Raw genomic sequence first — 20,714 nt, forward strand, 5'->3', positions numbered from 1 at the left:
CCGTAGTAATGCATGCAGTGTTTCATTTCCCTCTCGCTCACCATAAGTCAAGCATTTCCACATTTGTCAATCTGCTACTAAAATGATGAAAATTAATTTCTAAAATTCTTGATTGTCAGTACTTGATTTCATTATCTCTAAATTGAACATCCTAATTTTTCTCTTTAATAAGTTGTAGATCATTTTAATATAACAGACCAGACATGTTACAAAATTTGATTATTTTATTCCTTGTAATGAATAAATGGAAACTCAAAGTAGGTTTGAAGTGACTTGCACAAAAATGCATCATCACAAAGTGGCAGTTAGTATTTAAACACAGGGCAGCAAGATCCCGAACCCAGGACTTTACTAGTCCCCTCTTCCTTCTTCCATTTTCCCAAATACTAAATGACACTAGATTAAAGAGGGCACAAATGAGTATTTAACACCATTGAGGAGATCAGAAGAGGAAGAATAGGAACGAAGAATAGGAGTTCCAAGGGTTGGGTCACATACACAGTTCATGCTGGAGCCCCAAGTTACATCTTCACAGCACTGGATGTTCCCCTTGCATAAGGAGTAGATCCACAAGGACTAGCAGGTGTGGCCCCCAAACACATACACCTTAAAGAGAAATGCCACACTGGAGTCTGGGGTTCAGGGGAGACTCAGACTTGAATCAGAATCACATTTTCTCTCTCAGGTGATATGGGGGGAAAGCAAGTGGCTGCAACCTGTACTCCAGGCACTTTCTTAAAAAATTCCAGGACAAGACAGGGCATATAAAGGAAAAGGAATTATTTGAGTGAAAGAACACATAAAAGGTATGGGTATGAGTGAGCATATCAAACTTCAAGCAAGTTTTTTTATGGGATAAGTTAATTACTATGCAAAATATGAAAGAGAGGTTTGTCTATAGTAGTAGAACATGGGGAGTACTGGGATAAGGTGCGTGTAGTTGGTCCATGGGCTGACTCATACATAGAGCTAGATGGCCTATAAATGAATATGTATTCCAGACTTAATGAGGGGACACATGAAATCATGTGTCTCTTCACTGACCATGTACAGGTAACATATTGGAACTAACTCTGAGTTCTCTTATTTTTAGAAGTTGGTGACTACAAGAATATCAAGAATTTCACTTCTGATTATTTCAATTGTTTCTCTGTGACTTTCTCCAATGCCTCATCTACCTCAGATAAAATCTATTCTCAAGATAAAGTACTAGGTCTCTGGAATTGATAACACATTTCACCAGACATAGCTCATCCTAGATTCCCCTAGTAATGAAGAAGGTCATCTATGCTTATCAATTTGCTTCATCCAAAGGAAAAATAACTAACATCGTTATTAAAGGAGGTAGCTTTCCAACTTAAGCAAAGTACTCCTGCACTGTAGCACTGTAGTTCCGTTGTTCATTGATTTGTTTGAGTGGGCACCAGTAATATCTCCATTGTGAGACTTACTGTTAAAAGTACTCCTACCCTCTCACAAAACCCGAAAAGTAGGGTCCTGAATCTCTGAAAATTATATATCAAAGCAATGGCTTATATGATGGATAGAAGTAGAGTCATTATAGAATCATGTGAGAGAAATAAATGACATTGAACTGTAAAAGATTCAATATGGTAATTTTTTATTACAAAGTTTACCACAATTTTTAAAAGAGCATTGTGGCTTCCAAATCCATGAAAAATATATATCTGGCTTGTAAAGCCTACAGAATTCATTTTGTTTCGTTTTGTTTTGTTCGGGGGCCACACCAAGTTGGCTCTGTGCTCAGGGGTCACTCCTGGAAGTGCTCAGAAGAGGACAAGCAGTGCCAGCGATAAAACATGCAAGGCAGTAACATGTTTCTTAAAATATTTGCAAAGGGAACAGATAATGTTGGTGCTGGACAGGCACCAGACCTGGCAGATCGGAAGCTCTCAATGCTCTGAGAAGCTGACAGATGGGGTCTTAAATTTCTGTTTGAATAAATATAGGTGCCCTTTAAATATTCTATCACAAAAAGAGTGCCTCTAAGCGAACCGACCTGGCATCCTGGGAGCAGCTGCTTGGAGTGGGACCCATGAAGATGTAACAAGGCAACCACAGCTCTTGACACTATGGGCTACAGGTCCCTGAGGAGGCAGAATTTTCTCGTGAATAACTAGCGCTCTTTGGGTCCAGACTGGCTCCTCTGTGGAGTGTGGGTCCCAGAGTGGATGGGGTGCTGCAGGTTCCCAGCAGCTCACCCCCACGAGCAGGGCATCCCAGCCACCATTCCTCCACAGGATCAGCCCTCACCGCTGCTGGTGCCGCCTGCAGCATGTTATGAAGGAAAATCTCCCTGAGCACCAACTTGCTAGAGACAGGATCCAAAGACCGGGCGAGTGCCCCTGGCCAGGTTCTGCGGCGCGCCTGAGCCATATACGGTAGCCACCCTAGCCCCAGTCCCGGTCCAGCCAGGACTGCTGCTGCCATGGCCACTGGGGTCCTCAGGGCACAGTGCTGCCAGCGGGGCCAGCCTGGTCCTGCAGGGTGAATGTATCAGCAGCCTGATGGAGTCCTCTGGCTTCCTGATGCCCCAAGGTCACCACTGTGCCTCCAGCCAGACTTCAATAATTGTGGACCAAGTTTTCTGAGAAATTAAACTGCCAAGATTAATGCATGCAGGAGCCACACTTACAAACCTCCTCCAGATCCACCATACAAGCTTATTTATCAGCCTTGCTTCAGAAGCTCATAGATAAACCTCAAAAGAGATCAAAGAAACACAGCAAGTCTTCTAGGATCTGTGCATGACTAAATTACGCAGGGTACGTCAGAAGGGGTGGCTAAGTTAGTGCAGTGCCCACCCAAATGGGAGCCCCCAGAAGTTGCTCTCCCCCACAACCCAAAATCACCACCAGGCCCCAGGCTGAACTCCACCATCTCGCAAAACCCTTCACTGAGATAATAATCTGATGAAAATTCAGGTACACTGGTTTTGTGACTGAACTCTCCAAGCTTTCTTGGGGTCCAGAAGGGCTACCTCCCTCCCACCTCCCTGTACTTCCGGAAGCCTCAGCAGTCATGTCCACACCCCAAAGCTGTTACCCAGTTAAAATGGCTACTCCAGCTGTACCTTCCCAATAAAATACTGAAATCCCTGAACAAACACGATACCTGCATTGCAAACCATAATGCACAAAAGGGTAGAGAGAAAAGAAAATTGCCTGCTATAGAGGGAGGCTGGGGTGGCAGAGGGAGGTGTTGGGTTTGGGGGGAAGGAAATTGGGGATATTGGTGGGTACTTAATATATTAAAGAGCAGGGAAAAATTGTTAAATTGTCCAAAAAAAATGTCCTAAGGCACCATGTAAATAGTCCAGTGTCACAGATTCACAACTAGTCTTGGAAAAAACGAAAGCCAAGCCCATGAAACTCATGGGTACACATGTCTTCGGGCTAAAAGCTCTGGGGAGCGATCAGGAGGGGGTCAGGCCAACTCCCCGCCCTGTCAAAGCCCCAGCTGCCATACCCACACCCCACACTGATCCACAGTTAATACCTGAATTGATGCCAAGCCAATAAAACTCCCAGGTACACAGATTCTGGAGCTCCTGAACATACACGACTGTGCAACCCCTCCAAATCCCACAACGCTGATGGGAGCACAGCAAATTAGATGGGAAAGTATCATAGCAATACACTAATTTCAATAAGCACAAACAACACCGGAGGCTTAACTAGCAGCAAAGATCTCAGTAACTTCTCAATGACTTTAATGACCCCATTGTGAGCTACAGCAGTTTTTACAAACGGTTTTGTACTGAACTACTTTTTGATAACTCTATTTACCATTTTGTTGTAACAAACAATATAAAACAAAATTATTTTGTGTCTTCCCAGGGTGAAGGCTAGGGTTGTGGGAGGTGGGGTGGGAAACTGGATACGTTAGTGGAGAGATTACACTGTTAGTGGGATTGGTGTTGCAATACTGACTGCCCCAAACAACTGTATTATGAACAACTTTGTAAACCACTGTTTAAATAAATCTTTAAAAAACTGTTCTAAGGGAGAGTAAAGTCTTTTTCTTATATTTCACAGTGAGAATCAAGCCTTTCTTTAAATTTGCATTTTTGTTACAATCAAAATCTTTTTCTCTAATTTCATGTCAATGAAAACCAAGGGTCAGAATGTTTTAAAAGTCATCCACAGCCACAATCCCTACATCTCTATCTGAAGAAGCAGCATCTTATCTTGCAGCTTGCAGCTTGCCTGTCGTGCATGTTAAAAAGGAAATGTTCTTTGGCAGTGTCTGTGTGGTTGGAGTCAACAAAACTCATCCCAGTTTAAGCCAAACACAAGCTCCTGAATTTCTCCAGGGCCCTCATTTTCTGCCGTGAGGGGAAGGAAAGGTAGGAGACAAGCAGGCCCTCACCGTGGTTCTGAGGGAAGCTCCTCTGATTCCTTTCTCATCTGCCTTGGATTGTGCAGATGGTATAAAGTCTATACTCCCTGTCTGTATTCAGGCACAGGAAACCCCCCCTAAAGGCAGTGTAGAGGAAGCAAAGGTTGCAGCTGTTAGAGAAAATGCTGGTGTTTGGTTCAGTGGGGGAACATCTCCAGAGCCTGAAATACATGTCCTAGTTACTAATAATAATAGCAATGCACTTCTACAGCACTGACAGTATTCAAACTGCCATAAAACATTTTATCATCATAATAACCCTTTAAGTAAAAGATGAAGGTTCTTATACACATCCGCCATCTTCACCCTCACCATCTCCTTCCCCTGAAACACACACATCTGTGCATGCACTTCACCTACTAGTCAAATACACACTTTTCCCCATAACATTTGTTTTTCTCTCTCTCTTTTTGTAATTGAAAATTCTCTCAGGAATAATCAGTCCAACCAAGAACTGGACACAAGAGGACCTGAACTCACCTTTTCCCACAGAACAAACCAGTGAAAAAATTTTTTCTGAAAAAATTATCTAGAAATTTTTTATCAATTTTTATACATATCAACTGATATCACTGTGATGAGAAAAAGTGAATTAAGGAGCATTTAATAATGAGGGCTAGCCTGGAAAAGGAGACTGGCAGTGAGAATTCTGATCGACATATCCTTGCCTCGCTTAGGTGTATTTTAGATTCTATTTTGTGATCAAAAGGGATGATTACCTTCTTAGAATGTAATATTTCTCTCACAAACTGGAGAAATATTGCAAGGGGTAAAGCATTTGCCTTGTACATGCCTGATCCCATTCTATCCCCTGCACCACATATGGTCTCCTGAGAACCACCTACAGTGATACTGAGCACAGCACCAAGAGTAAGCTCTTCTGAGCACAGCCACATGTCTACTTCACCACCCAATCCATATTAATGTAGCAAAGTATTTGAACCGGAAACAACAATCTAATGTCTGTGTGAAGGAAAACACCCCATTTACTTCAGGGAATTGCTATCTCTTTAATCAGATAGAGCACATGTGAGAAAAAGCATGAATGAGATGATAAATTTTTTTGACCTTGAAAAATCATTTTTTGGGCCAGAGAATTAGGACAGTGGGTAGGGTACTTGCATGCAGCCAACCAGATTTTATTTCAGACATCACATTTGGCCCCCTGGGCTATGCCAGGAGTGACCCCCAAACACAGAGATAGGATTAAACCCTGAGTAATGCTCCTTACACACACACACACACACACACACACACACACACACACACACAAGATCATTTTTTGTGGTATCATTCCAAGTCCCACGCAGCTGCCATCAGAAGAAACAAGTCTGGATTTTGAAGAGGCATGGTGCTACATGTAGCATAGTGCTACAGTGCTATGATTTACAGTTTTCACTAAATAGATCTCTCACTACTTCTTTTTTTTTTTTTTTTTTTGCTTTTTGGGTCACACCCAGCGATGCTCAGGGGTTACTCCTGGCTTTGTACTCAGGAATTACTCCTGGCGGTGCTTGGAGGACCATATGGGATGCCGGGGATCGAACCCGGGTCGGCCGTGTGCAAGGCAAACACCCTACTCGCTGTGCTATCGCTCCGGCCCTGATCTCTCACTACTTCTTAAAGTTTGCAATTTCTAGGTACATGAGTTTATTGCACAATAGTAAATGTGATTTTTAAATTTTTCTTTCTCTACATTGTTGTTTGCACATAATAATACAACTTGTGTATGGAGAGAACCATAATTAACAATACTGTACATCATAGAACCTCAATTATAAAAAGTATACAACAGATTTTAGTGCATTTCTTTTGCAGACTACTACTTTATTGTAGCACTGCATTGTCGCACTGTCATCCCGTTGTTCAATTTGCTCAAGCAGGCACCAGTAACGTCTCTGTTGTGAGACTTGTTGTTACTGTTTTTGGCATATCAAATGTGCCACAGGTAGCTTGCCAGGCTCTGCCATGCAGTCAGGATACTCTCAGTAGCTTGCCGGGTTCTCTGAGAGGGACGGAGGAATCAAACCTGGGTCGGCCGCATGCAAGGCAAATGCCCTACCTACTGTGCCTCTCGCTCCAGTCTATCTTTGGGCTCAAATTGTGCTCCTATGTGTAGCTCTTTCTCCCAGATTCTTTAAAGAAGGAAATCTAAGAGATATTGTTTCTAAATGTTCTTTGGTATAGACTTTAAGGTTTCTATGTACAATTCTGTGGAAGGCCGCCCAAATTAAAAAAAAAAAAATTTAAACAAAGTGCCTGAAAGATAGTACAGGGGGTAAGACACTTACCTTACACTTATTCAACCCTTATTCAGCCCTTGCACCACATATGGTGCCATAAGCACTACCAGGAATGACCCCTGGGCCCAGAGATAGGAGTAAGCCCTAAGTACCTCTAGATGTGGCCCAAAACCAAACAAAAATATTAAAATCAAATACTAACTGTATGTAAGAATTACTCTGGTTGTAATGTATGAAATCTCCTCAGCCTTTAGCTGCAGTTTGAAAAAATTAATTCTTTGTTGTTGATGGCTGGCCCATGCATTGTATGAGAATTCTTTCTCTTTCTTTTATTTTCTATTTTTTGTATTACACCCAGTGGTGTCTGGGGTCACATCCAGCAGTACTTGGGGGACCATGGAATGCAAGGTCTCAAACCTGGGTGTCCCGCTTGAGAACCATGATTTGCACGCAACTTAGCCTATTAAGCTGTCTTTTCACCCCTGCACTATATGATGTTTAACCACATCCTTGTTCTCTACCCACCAAGTATCAATAGTACTCTCCTGCCACCAAGTCTCTTCAAACAATGGCAATACTCTCTGGGAATCAAAATTATCCCTGAATGAGAAGAATTCTGCAGGAAAAATAGGAAAGACCAGTCAGGAGACCTTTCATTGGATGATGTTGCAGGATGAGGAATAAAGGGCATTCACGTTGATTAGAAATGCCTCTTGGGCTTGGGGAGGTGGTACAGAGGTTAAGACCTTGCATATGGACAGCCCTGGTTCAATCCCTGGTACCACATGTGTTCTGCTGAGCCCTGTAAGGAAAGAACCCTGAGCACAAAGCCAGGAGTAATTTCTGAACACTGCTGGCCATGGCCCCAAAACAAAAACAAATTTTTTTTAAAAGATGCCTATCAAATGCCAGGCACTTCACATACATTATCATATTTTAAGAAGAGATGTGGGTTAAGAAAGCCCCACTCCCACCCCAACTGCCCCTGAAATCCCTACAGAGTTACCTAAGGTCAAGCTCCTAAATAATTAAACCATCACTTTCAGTGAAGGCTCATTCCCACGCCATGCCAAAGAAGAGTGTTTGACATCACTCCATGGATACGAATTTAAATTATTGTCGGGAGGCCTCAAAGTTGCTCTCTAGTCAGCTACAAGCAGGGGAAAGGGCAGAGGCTCTCTGGCAGAGACCCGTCCAGCTCCAGCAGTTGGGCGTCTTCTCCCTTTGCCAAGCCTTCATCATCTTTGGGGAGCCTTTCCCTTGGGGACTAGACGGAACACAGCTGACCTAAGCACGGGATGCTGGGGAGGTCCAGCTTTGAAAATGGTGGCAGGTTAGCTTCACGCTCACTCAGCAGCCCCAGCCTGGGGACTCTCTTTGTTCTTCTCTGCTCCCACCAACACCTGCTGATTGCTGCCGCTATTAATAACACCAACAGCAGGAGGCTTCCCATCCGAATCAGGACTAGCTAGGTAATTATCTGGTGGCCTAGGACCAGTCGGTAAATTACTCTGTGACCTGGGAGTTCAGCAGGTTGCCACCATCACTCAGGCTGGCTGACTTGATTATTTTTCCCTCCTGCTGCACTGACATTTATTTATCTCCTTTACATTTAGAGCGTTGAATTCATACCTTTTAGTTTCCTGTCTTGGAGGTGAGGAGGAATGCCTTTGGGAGACAGATTCTCAGATCAGTGGCTGTGGTGACCTGGGAGGGGGGTTGGTATTGTGAATCACAATTCTGTGGCCCGCCGCCTATCAGCACCTACTCTGTGCTGCTCCCAAATGTAATGAATTCTTTTCCTACATGAGTGGGGACACTTCCTGGCAAATGGCCTATATATGTAATCTTGCATATTGGGAACGGGGTGGTCAGGTGGGGGGAGTTAAAAAATCACATGTCACTCCAACCTCATGAACTAGACTTCAGGGACACCAAGAGAGTGTCCACATTCTAGTTACCTCCCCAGATGCAGAAGTCTCTCTCCCTGTGCTATTAGCAGAAAATGATCACCAGATCATTCTGCCCTCCTCTTCACTTCCTTTACTCATCGTTCAAGTCTTACCTTGGGTAACACACAAGACCATTTCATGGGAGCTTTTCTGAATGATGAACACTACTGGCTTATTCATGTCCCTTTGGGGTTACCATACCAGGTGAGGCAGCCTGCCATTCCACCTCCTTAAGAGATGGCTGGTTTCAGTTGGTTTCAATGACCTGGTTTTTGTTTTTTTGTTTTATTTTTGCTTTTTTGGTCACACCCGATGATGCACAGGGGTTACTCCTAGCTCTGCACTCAGGAATTACTCCTGGTGGTGCTGGGGGACCATCTGGAATTCTCAAAATTGAACCCAGGTTGGTCGTGTGCAAGGCAAACGCCCTATCCACTGTGCTATTGCTCCAGCCCCAATGACCTATTTTCTTGACTGGCCCTTTCAGATTGTGGACTCAGTGAAATAAGAACATGCTCATATTTCTAGTGGCCCTCACTTAAATTAGGCAATGAAACATGTTTTTAAAAGGTCCCAGGAGCTAATACATGGCTCAGAAGACATGCACAAACACTGATATCCAAGCACCAGCAGGGATAGCCCTGGAGGGCCCCAAGCACCACTAGGCTGGCCTTTGCGGCCTCCAGTATTTCAGAAAAGTGAATAAATATAAAGCTATCTCATCTACCAGGAAAACATGATTCCCAGCTTCAGGTCAGCCAGGACACTCCAATATTTTCCAAATACAACTGCAATGAAGTTCCCAAGTGTTGAACCTACCATTTCAGCTTGGAACTTTATTCCCATTCTCTGTAGTAGCTATCTGCTTCTTTCTTTTTAATTCACCAACTTCTATAAATGGACCTACAAATAATCCCATAGCTATCGTTTCATGTTAACTCCGTAACTAATATTAAAAATACAAGTATTCCTGATTCAGCAGATAAAACCATTTTCTGATCTTAAGACATTACAGGCATTTGGGGGCTGGAGAGATAGTGCAACAGGTGGGTATCTGCCCTGCATGTGCTGATGTGGGTTCAATCCCCAGAATCACATATGGTGTCCCGAGCACCACCAAAGGTAATTCGTGAGCAATGCTGGGTATGCCCCCAAAACAAAATGAAAAGATATTACAGGCATTCAACCTTAATCTTCTTGGGAAGATTGACTTTAAGACCGATGTGAATTTCAAAGTGAAAGGTTACTGATTCTAAACTTGGAAGAACTTTATGATTGCATAGTAAAGATTACAACAGTTCCCCCACTGGATTGCGAAACCCTTTTGACAAATAAGATAAACCAAGTAATTAAATAATTTGTATCGTTTTTTCACAAAGGTGCAGTAGGAGAGGTCATGGACACTACTTATTTCAACCTGCCAGACTCCACTACTAATCCCAGACTGCTTCTAGATCCCCTCTGCAGATGCTTTTCTCACTTACCTGCTACTCCCTATATTTTTCCACCTGCTTGGAAAGACCCACCTAGTCTATAACTCTGGCAAACTTCTCACACTCCCTTAAAACTTAGTTATGGTTCCAAACTCCCCTGAGAAGTTTTCGTTGGTCTGAGCACAGCTACAAAAAGTAAGAATTTAGGCTATAAAAAAAAAAGCAAAAAAAAAAAACCACAGCGGGTAGGGCGTTTGCCTTGCACGCGGCTGACCCGGGTTCGATCCCCGGCATCCCATATGGTCCCCCAAGCACCGCAAGGAGTAGTTCCTGAGTGCAGAGCCAGGAGTGACCCCTGAGCATCGCTGGGTGTGACCCAAAAAAAAAAAGCAAAAAAAAAAAAGAATTTAGGCTATAAAAGTCATTGTATATGGCACACAATTATACCCACTACTTACCAGCCGTTATCTTGTGGGAAGGTGACTTAATAGATGTGATCAAGCCTCGGTCTCCTCACCTGTGAAATGGGACCTACTGGTTTCCACTTCAGAGGACAGGCACTGTCACTGTCACTGTCATCTCGTTGCTCATCGATTTGCTCGAGCGGGCACCAGTAACATCTCCATTGTGAGACTTGTTACTGTTTTTGGCATATCAAAAACATCTTGGGTAGCTTGCCAGGATCTGCTGTGTGGGTGGGATACTCTCGGTAGCTTGCTGGGCTCTTTGAGAGGGGCGTAGGAATCGAACCCGGGTTGGCCGGCTGTAAGGCAAGTGCCCTACCCGCTGCGCTATTGCTCCAATCCCAGAGGACAGTAAGGATTGAAAAAGGTCGTTGAAGCTTTTGGACCAAGCCTTAATTGAAAATAAATACATACCATTTATTTACCATTATTAATAAACCTAAGTAAAATTCTTTCTGATAAACATTAATCAAGATGAATTTCACATATCACCTCCTGTACCTGATGACCGCCTTAAAGTTCAGAAACATCAGGGGCTGGAGTGATAGCACAGCGGGTAGGGCGTTTGCCTTGCACGCAGCCGACCTGGGTTCGATTCCCAGCATCCCATATGGTCCCCTGAGCACCGCCAGGAGTAACTCCTGAGTGCAAAGCCAGGAGGTAACCCCTGTGCGTTGCCGGGTGTGACCCAAAAAGAAAAAAAAAAAGCTCAGAAACATCATTCCTCAGAAGTATGCATCATATTCAGCTTATAGTAAATAACCAACAAGTGTTGGGCCAAATTGAATCACATTGATAAAAGGGAGTATTCTTTATTAGTATGAATAGGACCCGGGTTCAATTCCCAGCATCCCATATGGTCCCTTGAGCTCTGCCAGGAGTAATTCCTGAGTGCAGAGCCAGGAGTAATCCCTGAGCATCTCTGGGTATGACCCAAAAAGCAAAAAAAAAAAAAAAAGAAGAAGAAGAAGAAAAGAAAAAGAAAGCTATAGCTTTGCCTTTATGTTGTCAGATAATCATCTTAACTGGCTGACACTTTCACACTCAGGTTCATATTTTCCTTTTGATTCTCACACTGAATTTAGGTGGCTGTTATTACTATTTCCAATTCACAAAGGACCAAACAGAGAATCAGAGGAATTTATTTGGCCCAAAGCCACAGAACACATGGCAGAACTCAAACCTGCATAACTTTTCTTCCATTTTACACTTTTGTTGCCTACCCACTCTCCCCCAGAGAGTAACCAAGCCACTCACAACTTGGGTATAAGATGTTATGACCCCCCTCACCAAGGCACCTGTATGAATCCCTTCAAGATGCCATTCCTACTGGTAGCCTTCACTTCTCTGCATGCCCTGGAGAAAACATACAAGTGCAGAATGCTTTACCCTCCGAGCATTCAAAGGACACACTTGATTTCTGCCAGTCCCTGGGCTTTTCCTGTGCTTTTGTGCTGTTGAGAAGGTGAAGCATAAGAGTATCAAAAGGGACTGCTAACAGTCCCTACTGCTAACAGTCCCTACCTCTGGAGACTGGCATTTGCCAGAAAAAAGAATGGCCCAGTGGCTTCCCAGAGTCTTGTTCACACATTAGAGGCAGGATTAAGCAGATACATTCAGCTATTCTAACAGATTTTGTTTAAGCCTTGAATACTCCTCTCACACTCACTCAGATAATCACATTAGTTTTGTCATTAAAAGATTCCTTTTATGGAAAGTACCTAAACCGCTTAAACCACCCAGAGAGGTTGCATAAATTATCAAAAACCCAAGACAAACAAGAGATTTTTTTTACTCAGTTTTTCTAATTCTTGAAAAAACTGGTAAAGAGAGAAGGGTAGAATTTTGCAAATGGGCAGTGGTTGAACCACTCACTCCTTCCTCCCATGGTTTCAGTTTGGGGTCCAGAAAAAACAAGGATTAAGGAGATGAGATGAGTGGAAAGAGGGCTGGGGGCTGGGGGGTGCTGGGTGGAAAGAAGCATGCTTGCCCCTCTGGCACAGGAAATTGCATTTGGAAACCTAGGAAGAGTAGAAGAGCAAAATAACCAGATTAAACAACTGCTCTTACTACATCTGTTCTCTTTTTGGGGTGAGAGTCACTATTTTTCTGAGCCTCCTGGTTCTTCATTGAGTTGAGGTGCTATCTTCTTAGTCTCTTAAACAGGGTGGTAGAGGGGTTCAAAGAGAGAAAAAAGTTTCTTTTTGTTTACCTGATCCTCAAAATTAAACTCAGGGCTTCACACACACCAGGCTAGTGCTATGTTCCAGGCAGTGGACTTCCAAGGTCTATGAAGTGTGACCCCAGCATCAGTAATGAGGTTTCCTCGGCTTTGGCTTTTTATAACTCCATTAATAGGAGCTGTGTCTGATTTGTTGGTTTTTGGTGTGTTTCAGTTAACATGATTGGTGCCTAACTCTTGATATATAATGAGTGAAAATAATATTTTTTAAATTAAAAAAAATTTTCTATTGAGTCACGATGAGATAGAGTTATAAAGCTGATCACGGTCTGGTAAAAGTAATGGTGCTTTAATGCCTTTCCCAATAAGCCCCACCCACCCTGGAGACACCCATCCTCCAACTCTCAGTTCAAATGTGATTTCTCCTTAGAAGCCTTCCTCAAAGTTTAAGGACAAATTTATCACTTTTGCTGCTTTCATGCTTCCATCTTCCCGAGTGCAATACAACGCTTAATCTACACTGGGTAAATCATCTAAAATTCTCATCACCACTCCCTATTAACATTAAACCTCTTGCAAACAAGCTTTGATTTTTCTAAACTAACTACTCTGTTTTTCCTTTGTTATTGTAGCACTAGGGACCATAAGCTTGAAAACAAGAGCTTTGCTTTGATTTTTTTCTAAGACCATTATTTTCCTTTCTTTTATTATTGTTGTAGCGATGGCGATCATGACAGCAGTGCTAGGATCAGACTCAGATCAGGTCCTGCCTTCGAATTTCTATTACCTAAATCTCTATCTGTATATGATAAACAAAAAATCCTATGAATGAACAATTGCATATAATAAACAAATAATCCTTGGGTAATTTGGTCCAAAGAAGAGAAATTCCACGGGTAATTTCATAATCACTCAACTATTCAGTTCTCCCTGTCTTTCCTTCCTTTCAGAACCCTTTATTGAACATTTACTGTTAAGCATTGGTTATGTGGGGAAAAACTGTTCACTTCTTCTGTTACACTGAACAATCTGTGAATTTAGAAGGCAAGTATTTTTTTTTTAATGTAAGGGTTCTGCTATTTATTCAGCCATTGATTAAACTGATTGAATTGGGCATGAGCTCCACCTTACTTAAAAAATTTTTTTTACAGTTGAATATCCATGAGATAGACCATTACAAAGTTGTTCACAATTGGGTTTCAGTGATAAAATGATCCAGCACCCATCCCTCCACCAACGCACACTTCCCACCACCAATGTCCCCTGTTTCCCCACCATCATCCCCCAGTCCCTATCCCCTACCCCCAGTCTCCCTCTATTGGAGGCAAGGCAAGTCTATTTTATTTTTTTTATTTTTATTATTTTTTTAATAGTGAATCACCATGAGGTACAGTTACATACTTACAAACTTTCATGTTTGCGTTTCAGTCATACATTGATTAAGTACCCATCCCTCCACCAGTGCCCATTCTCCACCACCAATGATTCCAGTATCCCTTCCACCACCCCATCCCATCCCCCCTTCCCTGCCTCTGTGGCAGGGCATTCCCTTTCGCTCTCTCTCCTTTTGGGTTTTGTAGTTTGCAAAAGAGGCATTGAGTGGACATTGTGTTTGATCTATAGTCTACACTAGGCACATATCTCCCAACCTGAGTTGAACACCCTCTACTTGGTCTTCCCTTCTCTATCTGAGCTGTCTTTTCCCCCAGCACATGAGGACAGCTTCCAAGTCATGGGGCAAACCTCCTGGTCCTTATTTCTACTATTCTTGGGTGTTAGTCTCCTATTCTGTTACTTTATATTCCACAGGTGAGTGCAATCTTTCTATGTTTCTCCCTCTCTTTCTCACTCATTTCATTTAACATTATACTTTCCATGTTGATCCACTTATATGCAAATTTCATGACTTCGTCTCTCCTAACAGCTGCATAGTATTCCACTGTGTAGATGTACCAAAGTTTCTTTAACCAGTCATCTGTTCTTGGGTACTTGGGTTTTTTCCAGATTTTGGCTATTGTAAACAATGCAGCAATGAACATACAAGTGCAGATGTCATTTCTACTATACTTTTTAAGGCAAGTCTATTTTAGTTTCTCTGCCATTCCAGAATGATAGAGCAAGTTAGGGTAATGGATTCTTCAATGGTAATACATTCCCTATCTTTCAGATGTTTAGTTTTTTCTGCTCTTGGCTAGGATTTATCTTTTTGTCCTTTACTTCCTATTAACCATGCATTCAGATAAACATCAAAATAATAAGATTAATTTACTTTCAAGTGTTTACAGCCTAGTCAACCCATTTTTTCAGTTTTGCAAAAATTATGTAAACAAAATTAAATAATATAACTTTATAAATGTATTTCATAAATGAATGTAATTATTTACAATGTAATTAAATTATGTTTATATCATAAGCATGCTTTCATATCCTTTCTCACAGTTTCTTCTACTTGAGTAAAGCATTCCTGTAGTCAGGAAATTAAATCCCCTAGGGTCCAGATCAAACTTCACTCTTCTGTAAAGCTTTTACAGACCATAATAAGTTTAAGATGTCTCTTCCTCCTCTGAAAGCTTAATTTTTATCTGAACATCTTACATGATTTCTGTTAAGTGCCTTTTGAATATAAGAATCACTGTTACTTCTTTGTATCCTTGCCAATACTTGGTGCTGAACAGGTATAAGTAATAATTCTTCAGTAAATTAAAAAGTAAATCAGGAACCAAAACAAAGGTCAAGGAGAAGAAACAGAACAGTGGGCTAAAGAGATAGAACAGTGGAAAGAACGCGTATATGAGACTGCAATGGCAAGGACAAGGGCAAAGGACAGTACTTGGAATAGTTTAGGTGAGGTGGCAAAGGAATGGTGTGTCATAAATATACTCTCCTTGGCTCCTACTCTCATCCTCTTGCATAGTACCCCAGGTTGGTAGGCTAGAAGGGACTCACACAGTGCCTTGGCAGGTCCTCTCTCTCTTGATAATCCTTTCAACCTTCCAAATCATCAGATCCAAATGCAGGTTACAAACACATCCTTTTATCTCCTTGATAAATATAATTTGAAGATTATTTTTTGACTCTTAATATGAATTTTTAATTTATTGAATCACCCGATCAGGTTCAGTCACACAGTGTCCCAGCTCCCATCCATCCACTAATATAATTTCCCAGCACCAATGTCCCCAGTTTCCCTCCCACCTCCCCCTAAACTCCCCCCACCCTTTGAAGATGATTTTTAAGTGGTAACATTTTTGTTAATGAAATCCTTCTAAGAGGGAGGAAGAAACATAGGTCTCTAGGCCTCTCTCCCAAGTCCCTTGCCGTTAAGGTGTGCCTAGCAGTCAGCCTAACTAGTAAAAGCCAAACAGGAAGCCAGAAATCCCAGGCCACATCCACCCTCTAGCCCACCCACGTCGTGCCTTCTGTAAGGGGACCATTCTTCAAGTATACAAAGGGGAGAAGCTGCCTGTTCCTAAAAGAACATGAATGCAGCTTGTTTTCCATTTATTATCCAGGCTTCTGAGAACTCTGTTATGTCTGTTTTGTGAAAAGGAATTTTGGGGAAGATATTTAAAGAGGAATCTTGAAAAGAGGTATTTTGTAAAGACAATTTTGAAAAACAGTTTACCTTAATGGATTTGCTTTTGTTTCAATTCCTATTTTCTAGGCACACTCCGGAAGTCCTGATGAGTTATTCTCTTGCCCCCTGGACTCTACAGCTCCTACCAACTGAAAGCTCCAGCCAACTTTCATGTTTAAAGGAAATACTGCCCACTACCTGAGTTCCTATACCATAAAGCCCCAACATTAAATTAATATATTTTCCTCTCTTTCTCTGGGTAAAACCTGAAGTAAAATGTTATGATGAATATTTAGGTTACCTAATTATTCATATTTATATTCATAAGTTATGATGAATATTTAGGTTACCTAGCAACACCAAACCTATTGATAACACTTACATTATCTGTGAAGTTCTTTGTATTGTAGGTTATCAACTCATGAGATAAGTAGTAACTCCTAACTAAATCTACCTCCAATTGTGACAACGAGTAAAGTCTCCAGATACTGCCAAATTCCCCCAGGACAGCATTTGTCAACTGGGGATGGATCATGAAGCGCCATATGAGTACCCTGGAGATTTCAGGGAAGCCACAGATAAAAATTACAGAAATGGGGTCAAAGGAAGAAAACAGGATTAGAAGGAAGCCACAATCAGAAAAAGTTTGAGAAACACTGCCTTAGAAGATGTTGGGGAACTTTGGAGAAGGGTGGGGATACAAAATTATTGCCAGACAAAAACCACCTAAAGAGTTAATGCCCGTATGGGAGAGTTTTCAGATACCCAAAAGTGTATATTATCCTTATATTATCCTTAATATAAAGAAAATGATCCACTTTACAAGTTCGTATTGTACCTTCCAGTCTGAGGGTAGATAGGGTAGACTGACACAATACACAAAATGTCTTCTGAGAGACTCACAAATGAATCTTGGAAGAGAGACACAAGCTGCAGAGATACCTCCAAACGCAATGCCAGGCTGAACCTCATTTAAGGGCAATGCAGAGGGTGGGGAGTGAGCTCAGCACCAGACCCAACAGAGCCCCGGCAGCTGAAAATCTCCAGGAACCAATCACCGCCATATCTGATCTCCACAGGCTGGGGAGGCGCCTCATCCACAAGAATGGAAAGCTAAGGTACACAGCTTTGTGACCCATATCTCCACCTTCTTGTAGAGTTGGGAACAGGCAACCTCCCCACATATTTGCCTGTCTTCCCAGGAGCCTGGTGGCCATGCCCATAAACTGTCTCTGGCGCCATATAAGCTCATGATCACGAGATTCACAAATAAACCTTGAAAGCGAGCCACAAGCTGCAGAGATGCCTCAGACCCCAAAGTCATGTCCAATTGTATCACCCAATTTAGAATTTTAGAATTCCTGGAACATGTGGCTCCACTCTATTGATGTACCAAGAGTAGCACACCACATTTGATGGGGTATAAAGTAGAAGGCAGCCAATCTCGGTCAATAAATAAATAAATAAATATTAGCACACGAGGCTCAACATGTAACAAACTTGTTGGCAATCTCTTGTACAAGGGCTTAATGACTCCAGAGTGAGATACAACAATCTTCTTACATTTTCCTCTAAGTAAACTTTTTTTGGATCATTTTTAACAGACTATTAATAATAAGCAATACAAAATAAATTATTTAAAACATGCTTTGGGGCAAGCTTGGGCATGGTGGCAAAATTAAAAATAATGGTGATAGGAACATGTACTGGTGGTGGGACTGGTGTTGGAATATTGAATGCAATAAATTATTGTGAACAACTTTATAAAAATAAAATTGGAAAAAATTGTCTTCCAACAACTGTAAGAGATTTATTAAAGTAGAATAGTATTTTTTGGAGAGAAAGAGATGTCATTTATGAAGTCACCTATATTCCCACTGTATCCCCCTTACTCAAGCACACTAATCACATAAACCTTATGTCAGAGTCCTTAATGCAGCTCCTAGGTAGTTTTGGAAATGATCACTCTGGACAAAAAATGAGTGCTGAAAGTAGGTAAAGGGATACACATGATAACCTGTATTGCAAACCATAATGCCCCAAAAGGGGAGGGGAAGGAGGGAGGGGGGAGGGGGGAGGAAGGGAGAGAAAGAGAGAGGGAGGGAGGAAGAAAGAGAGAGGGAGGGAGGGAGAAAGGGAGAGAGAGAGAGAGAGAGAGAGAGAGAGAGAGAGAGAGAGAGAGAGAGATGCCTGTATAGAGGCAGACAGAAGTAGGAAGGGAAAATGTGGACATTGGTGGTGGGAAACGAACACTGAAGGGACAGGTGTTGGAACAATGTGTGACTAAAACCCAGTCATGAACAACTTTGTAACTGTGTATTTCATGACGTTTCAATTTTTAAAAAAAAATTTGTTAGGGCTGAATAGTACAGCAGGTAGGGAGTTTGCCTTACACATGGCTGACCCGGGCTGATGCTCAGCATACGGTCCCCTGAGCACTGCCAGGAGTGATTTCCTGAATGCAGAGCCAGGAGTAACCCTGAGCACATGCAGCCCCAAAGTTGAAATTAAAATAAATTGTTTGTAGTTAATGGTCTTCCATAAACCTTTCTTTGGCTACTTACCACTACATTAAGAAAAAGAGTTAAAACCACCCCACAAAAACATAGATGTCTGGTAGTAAATGAAATATCTCCATGGTGTAAGCAACACTTGATTCCTATGTCTTTTTTGCTGTTTTTTGTTTTGGGCCACACAGAGCAGTGCTCAGGGATCACTTCCGGCAGGGTTTGGAAACCATATGCAGTGTGGAAATTTGAATCCGAGTCAACTGCATGTGAGGCAACGTAGTCCCACTGTTCTCCCCAGCCCCTGTGCTTGATTTCTTGACTGTGCCTCAAACAACACTGATCTCACCATCCACTTGGAAACCAAGGTAACTGTACTCAGGTTTTGAGCTTGTTCTAGTCACATCCTCTATGTTATTAAACATCTCCATCCTCATGTTCCATTACCTATTAAGGTACTTAATTTGGTATATTTGGGGATGAGTTCTTCCACACATTGGAAAATCTATTCCTAATTAAGCCAGGTTCAACAAACTTATACCAGTAATGTACACCCATTATCTTATATCTTGGTGTTATGACTTTTCTTTATAAAGGATCTGATTGAAGGACTGAATGAAGGATTAAAAGAAAAATATGAAAACTCTTAGAATTCCTAAAACATCACCTAAAAGTTGTTCTCTCCCCTTGTGGAAAGAGAAATTTATATATAGTTTAGGTCTGTTTGGTATCTTGAAGCTTCAAGGGAAGCATTTGTCAGAAAAGGGGAAATGTATAACCTTTCTAACATATTATGTAAAACAATAGACAGTATTAAATTATCTGGAATTCTTGAACCCAAGTTGACCAGGTGCAACACAAAATGTCCTATCCGTTATAGTATCACTCCGGCCTTTAGCAATATTTTTGTATTTAATTTGTGAATATAATGAGCTTTATATATTTGTATGTTATTTTGGTTTCTTCACCACTTCTAAGGAGTTCTCAGCTATTATTTCTTTACATAGTATGCTGACTATATTCTCTTTTTCTCCTTAGAGATATTATACTACCTATTGTAATATTACAATTCTCTTACACTGTACAAGTGAAATTTATTCTTTTTCTTTTAACCATTCTATTCAGCAACCTGTTAGATTACATCTTATTAGGATAACTACTTTGAGGGTCTAAGTCTGCCATAGTGCAACCTGTGGGTCTGTTCCAAATAAATCACTTTCTAGACCCATCACTTGTATCTCTCAACTGACTAGCAGTTTAGTGACAGTGGAACTGGGCCTTTGTGGATACAGAAAGCAGATGTGGCAGGTTTTTACTCAGAAGGGATTGGACAGGGTAACAGGAGAGATAAAGTGAAGGTGTCCATATTTCCTGAAAAAAATAAAATTATAACTCAAGTTGATAATTTCCCAATTAGTGGCTCTCAAAATATGATGACCTGGCATCATCAAGGAACTTGTGACAAATATAATTTCCCAAGATCTAGCCCTAAGATACATTACAAACACCAGAAGGGGCACAGAGATCAATACACGTGTGCTTTAAGTAGTTCTGATGTTTGCAGATACACTATGAATCTCAAAGAAGTAAATCCCACCTTCAAGTTGATAACTGGTGACCTCTACTGAAAGGGAAAATACAGCATCAGTTTAGGATCGTCATGGCCTACCAGACTTTAATTTTATTTCTACAGAATTCTTAGCTCCAAGTCTTGGAAAATACCTCAAAAAATCCCTTCATTTGCTTAAACTGGTTTGTTAAAGTTTTATTATTTGAACCCAGACACTAATCGAAATGGAAAGGAAGAAAAAACACCACCAGTAACGCTAGAACCAAAGCCTCATATTTCCAAAAGTAAATCTATGAGGTCTTAGCTATGAAGTCCTTATTCCATGCCTTATTCCATGGTAACGATGCCATCGTTCACCTACAGA

Source organism: Sorex araneus, chromosome X (assembly GCF_027595985.1).
Source record: "Sorex araneus isolate mSorAra2 chromosome X, mSorAra2.pri, whole genome shotgun sequence".
NCBI classification, from domain to species: Eukaryota; Metazoa; Chordata; class Mammalia; order Eulipotyphla; family Soricidae; genus Sorex; species Sorex araneus.